At 33.0% G+C, this 10,516-nt stretch overlaps 1 protein-coding gene across 1 annotated transcript in view; it reads right to left on the bottom strand.

The window, feature by feature from the left end:
* The window catches only part of LOC105636387 (uncharacterized), an 89,424-nt gene that overhangs the window by 34,742 nt on the left and 44,166 nt on the right, over window positions 1-10,516 (bottom strand). The gene's annotated exons all lie outside the window — the stretch shown is intronic.

The raw sequence follows: 10,516 nt of genomic DNA, 5'->3' as shown, positions 1-10,516 counted from the left end.
CTTGTATTTAGCTTTTTTTTCTATTTTGGTGTTTGAATGGAAAATTGTGACAATTAAGTATCCGAATTTACATTTTTTTTTTTCAATTTGGTGTCTCCCGATAACATGGACTACCGAAATATCTAATGAGACTAATTAGGATCCACATATGCCTCTGTGTCAGCTTACATGCATTGACATTCGATTTTAGGGGAATGCAAGATTGAAGAAGACAAGAAAAGAGATACGAGTCTGTCCATATCTTTGATTTGAAGCTTTATGAGTCCTCTCAAACAAAGGTTTTTAAATTCTTCTAAATATGGTAAAACGATGACCATAGCCACCAACTCAAGAAAATGATGCTATGGTTTGCAAGGGATTGAGATTTCCAATGACTTCTTTTTCGTTTATTAAATCCTTTCTTTAAGTTTACATGTACATGAGCGAAGATGGATAAAGAGATTGAGATCAGAAGTCAAAGCAACTCCGTTTGGAAGTGGGTATGCCTATGGTTGTGGCAGTGCTGACGGTGTTGCTTATGGCTGTAGCTGTGGCGGTTATGGCAGTGAGAGTTGCTAGTGGAGGTTCATCGTTGCTTTTTGGATTTGGGGAAAAGTAATTGTGTAGATGATAATAAATGAGGTTAAATAGTAATTTTATTATTTTTGCCAAGTTGGATAGTCTATATGAAATAAATGTTAGGCCACGTAAGCGGATACATAGACATATGTGGATCCCACTTTGTCCCATTAGATATTTTAATTGTTCATGTCATCAAGAGACATCAAATTGAAAAAAAAAAAAATTCAAATTTGGACACTCAATTGTCATAATTTCTCGTTCAGACACCAAAATAGAAAAAAAGCCAAGTTTAAGCACTAAAATTAACATTATCCCCTTAAAATTTTATTTTTTAAAAAAATTATAAAATTAATTTTTATCTGCAATTCCATCCTTAATAACAATCGAGAGTGCTATTGTTACAAAGGTCAAAATTTGAGTAAAATTGGTAAAAACATCAAAATAAATTGAAATTGCAAAAATCTGAAAAGTCTGAAGTATTTTGATATATTAAGCCATGATTAACAACCAATATATATACATGATATATGGGCTCACCATATATCAAACTAATAAAAAATAATTTTTTTTAGTTCAAATGAGGATATTTTTGACTATTTTCTAAAAAAAAAGATAAAACAATATTAACTTTTTAATTGACTATATGGGTGTCCTCTTATAACAGGTATAAACAAGTCTTATTTTACAACTTAAATATTTTCCTTTTCTATCTACAATTTGTATCTCTCTCTCTCTCTCACACACACACATATTGTTTCTCTCCACTTCTTCTCTCTTTTTCATTTTCGCATCATTTCTCACTTTTCAAACACAATTGTGATGGTTAAGTCATTGCATTTTCAAGTCCTAGAAAAGCCAACATTGCTCCATGATCAATTGATGGGAAGTTCACAATCATCCATACAAGGGCGATTTCAGAGATTGAAAGAGAGGATCTTAGAAAAAAAAAAAAAAATCGAGATGGCGATAAAGAAGTTTAATGAATTATATCAGAAGCACACATCACATTAACGACTATAAGAAATATATATGCACGAGTCTGTTACATGATATTGATTAGTATAAGTTAGAGATAAGTGTTGTAATCTAATTTACAATATAATAATAACCTAACAATATGTAAGATCTATCATTTCCCTCAATTCGATGCTGAGAAGAAGATCGAATTGTCAGCTTATCACGAAGCAGATTGTGATGTTGTCGAGAAAGCAGTTTCATTAAAACATCTGCTAGCTGATCTTGAGAAGATAAACGAATTTGAAGTTCCTTGCTTGCCACTTTGTCCCTAACAAAGTGGAAGTCAACTTCAATGTGCTTGTTTCTAGCATGAAAGATTGGATTGGAGGAAAGATGTGTTGCAATATTGGATTGGAGGAAAGATATGTTGCACCAAGATTATCACACAATAATAATAATAATAACAATAATAACAATAATTGATAAAAAAAAAGGTATTGACGCATTTGAAAGTTTTGAGCTATTAGCCCATTGTAGAAAAAGACAATAAACTATTACTAAGCGCAATGTTGTCAAGTTACCGTCTTAGATAAGTCTCAACTGTCATGGTAGTAATTAGTTAATGGGCAGTAAAAGGGCAGAGAGGGAAAAACACTATTATGGCAACAATGATTCCCCCCCCCCCCCCTCTTCTCTCTCTGTCTATATATATATATATATACAGTTTTCTAAATTAAACTTTCTTAAAAATAAGATTGAACCATTTTTATTATATTTTATTATACATTGATCCCATAAATTTTTATTCCTAGATCCGCCACTACCTGCAGCTTTGATGTGGTGCAAAACTTCGTGGCATTCAAAATCAAAATTATCCCCTTTTCAAGCTATATACAGTTGCTCTTTGATTTTCAATAAGCCAATTGTCGCACCTCGTTTGGATATATTGAAAGGAAGCTATATCCAAGAATGTGAATGGAAAATTAAAAACGAAATGAAAAAAAATAATTTTCGCTAGTTTATAACCATAAATAATTTTATATTTTCCTGAAAATCAAATCACTTTCAAGGTTTGGAATTGCTTACACTACATAATACATAATAGAATTATGGAGTAATGCAATTGCTAAAATTGATAGGGGTGAATATTTGATTTAACTGAGTTAAACTTATTTAGTTTAGCAAAATTTTAAATATTTTCAGATAAAACTAAACATTTAAAATCTAATTGCATCGGTTTGGTTTGATTATTTTGATTTAGTTTTATTATTATTTGGGCATAAACTAAATTCGATAGGATAATATATATAAAATTGAAATCAAACCAACCAACCAATTTTCTGTATAAAACCAAATTGAAATCAAAAATTTTAAAATATCAAATTAAACTGTCTTGAATTTTTAAAATATATAAATTTGTTAATATTAAAAAAAAAGAATCAAATTGGTCTTTTGGTTAAAATTTTATGTTTAAATTAATTCAAAATTTTAATTTTGAGTAAATAACATTGCAATTAAATTTAAGAGAAAAATTGAAAATTCTTTGTTTTATATATTAATGCATAATGTACCTTTGGTGTCTGAACACTTTTTTTTTTTTTTTTTTTCCGTTTTAGTGTATGAAAGGAAAACTCTTTTAATTGGGTGGCTAAATTTTTTAAATCAGATGTCTCCGAATTTTATACATCAATTGGGTATTATAAAAATTAAAATCAAAAGAGTAAGTCACTATAAAAAAAATTAAAAAATAGTTACGGAAAATTCTGTAGTTAATTTCAATAAATAAATCCATAGCTATTGAAAACTTTTGTTCTAAAAAATATAGTTACGGATTTAGTCTCGCAGTTAATGTAGCCGCATAATAGCTATTGAAATTTTGTAGGATAATGAATCCAATCTGTTCCAAGATGTGTAGTTAATCCGTAGCTAAATATTTCATCTTGGACCATAGGAATTTCATAGCTAAGTTTGCAGCCATTTTTAGAGATAATTACTATTTAGTCCCTCAATTTTATTCATATACACTATTCGATTCTCGCTTTTTCCATAATACATGATTGTATTCTTAATTCTCGTCCAACCATTTAGTCCCTCCGTCAATTTTGATGGAAAATTGGCAAAAAAAGATGAAAATATCCTAATCAACACCGTATAAACTCTACCCATAAATTCCATAAGAGAGAATCCACAGATGAGAGAAAGTCCACTGATAACAAACACTCAAATAAAATCATTACAAAACAAAATTAGAAATCAATAATAAGAATAAAAATATATATTTTTTAAGAGTAAACACTCAAAATAATTTTGTTTTGTAAAAAAATATTATTATTCTGTAAAAATATTATCAAATTCTAATTATTTTACAGAATTTAACCAACATTATTTTGATAATAAAAGATGAAATTTTAATATTTTTATGTTGAGATTTAAGTGCAATTGTACCCTAAACATTAAACTCTTAAAAATATATTATTTTTCTTATTATTGATTTCTAATTTTGCTTTGTAATGATTTTATTTGAGTGTTTATTATCAGTGGACTTTCTCTTATATGTAAACTCTCTCTTATGGAATTTATGGGTAGAGTTTATACCGTATTGATTAGTGAATTTTCATTTTTTCTTGGCAATTTAATGCTAAAATCTATCAAAATTGACAGAGGGACTAAATGGTTGGATGAAAATAAAAGTTAAGGATATCGTGTATTATGGAAAAAGCGAGGATCGAGTAGTGTATTTGAACAAAATCGAAGAACTAAATAGTAATTCTCCCCCATTTTTATAATAAATCAGTAGCTATTTGTTGCAAGTCCGTTTCCAGAATTGTTTAACTAATTCATAGCTAAGTGTTTCTAATACATAGCAATTCCGTAACTAAAATATATAGATATTAGTAATTTCACAAACACACACATATATATTTCCAGAATTATGTAGCTAATCCGTGTATAGTTTTATCTATATGTAGTTAATTCGTAAATTAAACTTGAAGTTTCACATTTTATATATGAATAATATTTAATTTGTTCTCTGAATTTGTTCACAATATACAATTTATGTAAAATGAGCTTTTGGATCAATTTTACTAAGAATTTTCATTCACAACACTACTTAGATCCATTTTTGGCTAGTTAAACACACGTAAGAGTGACATAATTTTTCTCAACTCAAACAAGTTATCATTTTTACTCAATGATCTAATCAATACATTTGTTACTTAAAAAAAAAAAAAAACAAGAAGACCCAATTGGTCTTTTGGTTAAAAATTACAGCTAAAATTAATTCAAAATTTTAATTTTAAGTAAATTATATCATGATTAAATTTAAGAGAAAAATTGAAAATTGTTCGTTATTGTCACGACCCGTTTTCACGAGCCGGACTAGCACTAGAGCCCAGATAAACTTAAAGCTCCCGAGGTATGTAGTAAGCCTAAACTATAAAATTCAACTGTATCAACATGAATTTTAAATTATCAGCCCATATTGCCACACATAATAAATCTCATAATTATATTATACTTTGACCCAAATCTAGCAGCTTAAACATTTTATAGCTCAAGCCCAATTATAATACGAATCATCCATAATATGGGCTAATTGGTTCATGCATTCACATAAACAACTAAACATCCACCTGAGTTTAATGGAAACAATCCTACAACTGCGGAGTTCACTAACAGATAAATATAAATAAGTTGTCGTACATATAACTATATAATAAATTGATTATTGAAATTAGGAAATTTCTTTTCTAGCTTTGCGGTGAAGAAAACAGGGCTTTAGCCAGGATGAAGAAGAATCTACTTCCTAGAAAAGTTAAACAAAAGAAATGTGAGTTTAATAATGAATAGTAATGATTGCTTAACACGAGCATTCACACGAAATGCTTCCTGAAGTACTAAAATGAACACACAGCCAGTCAGACATATAGCACAACATCAGCATCCACAAGTAATTACACCTTCAGCTAATCAAACAAATGGAAAATAGTTAGTGGCGCCACCGAAAACCCCAACGAGCCGTCTTCTCACATGGCCTGCCCTCTCTAACGTGTTCACCAGGGAGCCGATCCTCCATACCTGGCCGACTGATCTAATCCTCACTTGATCAGCCCTCTCCCATATTTACTTTTTATGTACTCTCTTTTCTTTTTTTTTTTTTTCATATCAACAGGCGGCCACCTTGTGGTTTTTCCATATTATATAACATCAGGTGCACACGGGGGCGCCAATCTCCCCATACACGACCAACGGTATCACAGAATGCCCTCACAAACTCGTGGTGGCCCACTTCATCTCAATTCCACACAAACAAAGCATAGCAAATTCACAGCACAAGTAGTCAAGCAATTCATTCAACGTAATGCACCAAATCAATAATTAATATGCAACATAAAAGAATATAATTAAGATGTAAGAAAATGTATATAAACATAATTATATATTAATAATAACATAGTAATATAATAAGATAAATGCTAAGTTATCATTTAACTATTCCTTTATAAAGTAAATAATATATGCATGCAAATGATAGTATGCACTATTCATTATTACCACAGTAATAGAGAAGAAAGAAAGCTCTAGTTTGGATTAGACAGAAGACTTTATTTAAATAGAGAATTAGAAGATTTTATTTTCTAATAATCTTATTAGCAACTATTGGCTATAGCTAATCTAAATTCTATCGAAATTTCGGCAGCACCTCCTCTAAAATTTGTACTATTCACCACCTGTTAAAAATAATGTCAAATACTCGCTATATAATTAGTCAACCCACACAGCCCATCCGCCGGGCAATCAACCAAGTTAAGTACCCATCTTCCTTAAACATCAACATTAACACCCAACTATTTCAACCGCTTAACATAAATTTATTTTATATTCTAAATAATACGATATATATATATATATATATATATATATACCTATCTAAGCCAAATGACACATAAATAACTTTCACCATTAACTCGAATCTAATATCTTTTAAATTGTACTGTATATTCAAAGCTTTAGAATTAACTAGTTTACACACTTATATGAATATATCTCATAAATCAAGTAGGAACTATATACATGTCTCTCATATCTCTCTCTCTCTCCATATCAATGTAAGGACCAATTTTTCGAAGACTAGTTCAAATGTTCTTAGATTAAATATTCATACTAAGTAAAACATAGCCAATCTTGTAATAGTTGTAATATCCTAGAAATCTTAAATTCTAACTTAAACTCATAGCCCACGGTTTAGCAAATTCACTAATCATCAAGGAATTCAATGATTTATTTACAAAATTGCAATATAAAAGTAAATGATCTAGATGCTCCTATACAAGAATTCATTTATATGCCAAACAGGTAGTAAAAATCATAATTTCATCAATTTCCTAACATATATAATATTTATCCTACTCAGCTTATCTAAGACTTAGATTATAGCTCCCCTTAACAATATTTATTAAAAATTCCTAAGTTAACTTATGGAACCCAAGACTTAATAAACTCGACTTCAGCACATGTAAATGACCCTAGTTCCTTCCTCTAGTATTGCCTTAATAAGATTTGATTGTTGCATTCATCCAATAAATTGGAGAGACGACGGTCCAAAACCCCATGATGGTTTATGGGCCCAACCTATATGTCCTAGGGTTAGAAAAAGACCTTACCTCGAATCATGTGTGGGAGTTATCAGGGTGAAGGTCATGCATTTCCTTACTCCTGTTCCCCCCTTGTTTGTATGTAATTGCTATAATTGTGTTGTGTACCATTCATGCATCGCTTAACTTATTTTCTTGTAGCCATATAGGGTATATTCCGTCATTGGCTCGATCCTGACGATCAAAGTACTTAAAGGCGAAAGACTTAAGAGAAGTGTTGGAGGCAAAATGAGCTAAAAGAGCTCTATTCAACAGTGACTATAAGGCCAAGGCCCAAACGCCTAAAGGGAAGCTCCTCCGATTCCAACTCTAATGAAGGAAGACTAATTAGAAGAGGTTCATCAACTCTTGCTTGAAATAAAGCAAGCGTAATTTGAAGCTATGACTCTCTTCCAAGATGTGGAGACGCCATTCACGCTCATGCGCAATATCGCCAACTGCCTTGTGGAAATTGGCTACTTCACTCTAGAAGATGCGAAGCCTTGTCAAACCTCTTAGGCTTGGAGATTCAAGAATTGTAAATATTTAGCTAAGGCCTCAAAAGAACAATCAATGTAGAAAGTTCATTTTTGGAGAAGTAATTAAAGAGTCAAATTTTGAGCCAAATATTAGTAATGTAAAAAACAAAAGAGAAAAATTTTCAATTGTATATAAATAAAGAACCCTGCTCAAGTATTATCACGCTTGAGGCAAAAAGAAAATGATACAAAATAAAAGAATAAGCAATAAGATCATTATAAGTATCTGGCTATGAAACAGGGCGCATTTTGCTCTTAACAATTCTCAAAGGCATTTCTCTGGTTTTGGATTTGTATAATTATGATAAAGCCACCTGGAATATAGCATTAGGTGCATTTCACAATGTTTTGATTGTATAATCGCATTATTGTATGGCATTTCATAAGCATGCATGCATCATGTCATGTTTTCTAACATCCATTTTGTGCAGTCAAGATAACTCCACAAAGAGAGAAAGCACCATAAATAGTCAGTTGGTCAAGCACAGAAAGCTGGTTGATTAGAGTTGAAGAACCTTCAACCCCCCTCTGATTTACCTAGTTCAGTTTCATCTAGTACGTTGGGCCCGCACTTTGAGATTGAAAACTCTCTTGTTCGAACAGATTCGCTAGTTTTAGATTCCACTTTTGCTGATAAAATGGCTGAACCCAGTGTTCCTCTATCTTAAATGGACAAGATGATTGAGAGAATAGTGACATCTAGGCTTGAGAAGCTCATGAGGACTGATAAAGGGAAAGAAAAAGTAGTCATTGAAGATGACGAAGAGGCTAAAGGAGAGTATGAGAAAAAGGAGCATGTAGATGACACTTGGCAAGATGATGAGTTTTTTAAGAAAATGTTTGCCAAGAGGGCTGAATCTGAGCCGGTCATCCTAGAAAAGTTTGATAAACTTGATAAGAAGCTCAAGAAGTTGCATATGTTTATGAAGTCCAAGGGAATGGACTAGTATGTTGACCTCGATGATGATGAGGACGAAGAGCTAGAGCTGAGACAAGTTACTCTGATGACCTACAAGATGCCAAAAGTGGCGAAGTATGATGGCAACGATGACCCGGAGGTGCACCTCATGCAGCACAAGTCTATCATGAAGTTGGCAGGTCTATTGTAAAGGGAAATTTCAAAGATGTTCTCGATGTCCTTAGCTAGGTTTGCCCAAACTTGGTATTAAAATCTCGAGAAGATGGTAAGAAGAGATTGGAATGAGTTGACAACGGTTTTCCTCAAAGAATATGCTTACAATCTCCAAATGAGCGTCAATTAGCGAGATTTAGAAGCAACTGTGCAGAAGAATGACGAGAACTTAACTGATTATATGGCTAGATGGAGAGCCAAGATCATGCAAATGAGGAACCGTCCAGATACCAAAGAGCATATCAAGATATTCATTAAGGGGACTCTGCCAATCTTCCTTGAAAAGCTGTATCATATGCCGTCAACTGAATTTTCTCAAGTTCATGAGGTGGGGACCGCCATCGAATATAAAATAAGAGAAGATAAGAAGTATGGGAATCGGGCCAGAACCTTCAATAAGTTCGGGTTCCAAGGGTCTAGTCATTCAGCTAAGACTCCAAGCACCACCAAGAACACAATGATAGCCGCTCTAGATTTGAGAGCTACAAATGTGCCACCAAGGAGATTTTCTAACTTTGGCACTCCTCTCTCTAGAGTATTTGAGAAAGTGAAAATGGCGGGTCTTTTACGATCGCTTACGTTGAGACCTCCTTCAGCCATTTTGCCAAAGAACTACAATCAGAATGCTTATTGCCAATACCATCAGGGTAAGGGCCATACAACTAATAATTGCTTGCAACTGAGGCATGAGATACAAGATTTGATCGACAATGGCAAAGTTACTGATCCCTAGAAATCAAGGCCTAGCACGAGGACTAATCCACTTTCGAATTTTAGGAACGTGCCGCCTCCTAAGAACTTATATATGGTCGACTCCAGAAAGACTAATAAGGAGGTGTTGGCCGACTTTGAAGAGGAGGAGGAGGAAAGAGAGAGGGATGAGCTGTTGGAACAAATCTATGTGATGGTGCTAAATGTGTGGGATAGCGATGAGGAGTGGTTGGAACAAAGCGTACAAGTCTGGGTTGGAAGCGAGGATGAAGTAGAGGTGAATCCTGTTATTTTGGATGTTTGGAGTAGTGAAGATGAAGAGGAAGCAAAAGCAGTAAGCCATGTGACCCGCAGTGGTCGAGTGTATAAGCCGGATATGACCAAGCCAAGGGAAGAAAAAGAAAAAGCGAGCTCATCGACGATGCCAAATAAGGAAGTAGAAGATGATGCCCTAATGAGACAATTGAAAAGAACTTATGCGAACATAAGCATGTGGGATCTATCGGTATCATCAAATTAACACTGAGAGGCTTTGCTAAAAGCCATGGTGGAGATTCTAGTTTCATCATCCATTTCTCTAACTGATTTTGTGGGGATAGTGCAACATGATCTCCTCATTATCACTTTTTCTAATGATGAACTTTCTCTTAAAGGAAAGAATCACACCAAGGCATTGTTCATTAAGGCTGAGGTCAGAGGAAGAGTGACCAGGAATATGATGATAGATGACAGGTCAGCTTTGAATGTGTGTCCATTAAAGGTGCTTTCCAAGTTCAAGCTAGAATTGTCGGATTTGGAATCTTCTGATGTTGTAATTAGAGCATACGATGACTTTAAGAGACAAGTAGAGGGCATTTTTAAAACAGTGGTCAAGGTGGGGCCGATTAAAAAGGAGACTAAATTTATAGTCAAGGATATCCCCCCCTACATTTGCTTTGCTGCTTGGGTGCCCATGTTATCATTCTTTGGGAGGAGTACTA

Source organism: Jatropha curcas, chromosome 8, assembly GCF_041381405.1.
Source record: "Jatropha curcas cultivar XTBG-Jc1 chromosome 8, XTBG_Jcur_1.0, whole genome shotgun sequence".
Lineage (NCBI taxonomy): Eukaryota > Viridiplantae > Streptophyta > Magnoliopsida > Malpighiales > Euphorbiaceae > Jatropha > Jatropha curcas.
This window is presented reverse-complemented; position numbering and strand designations above follow the sequence as displayed.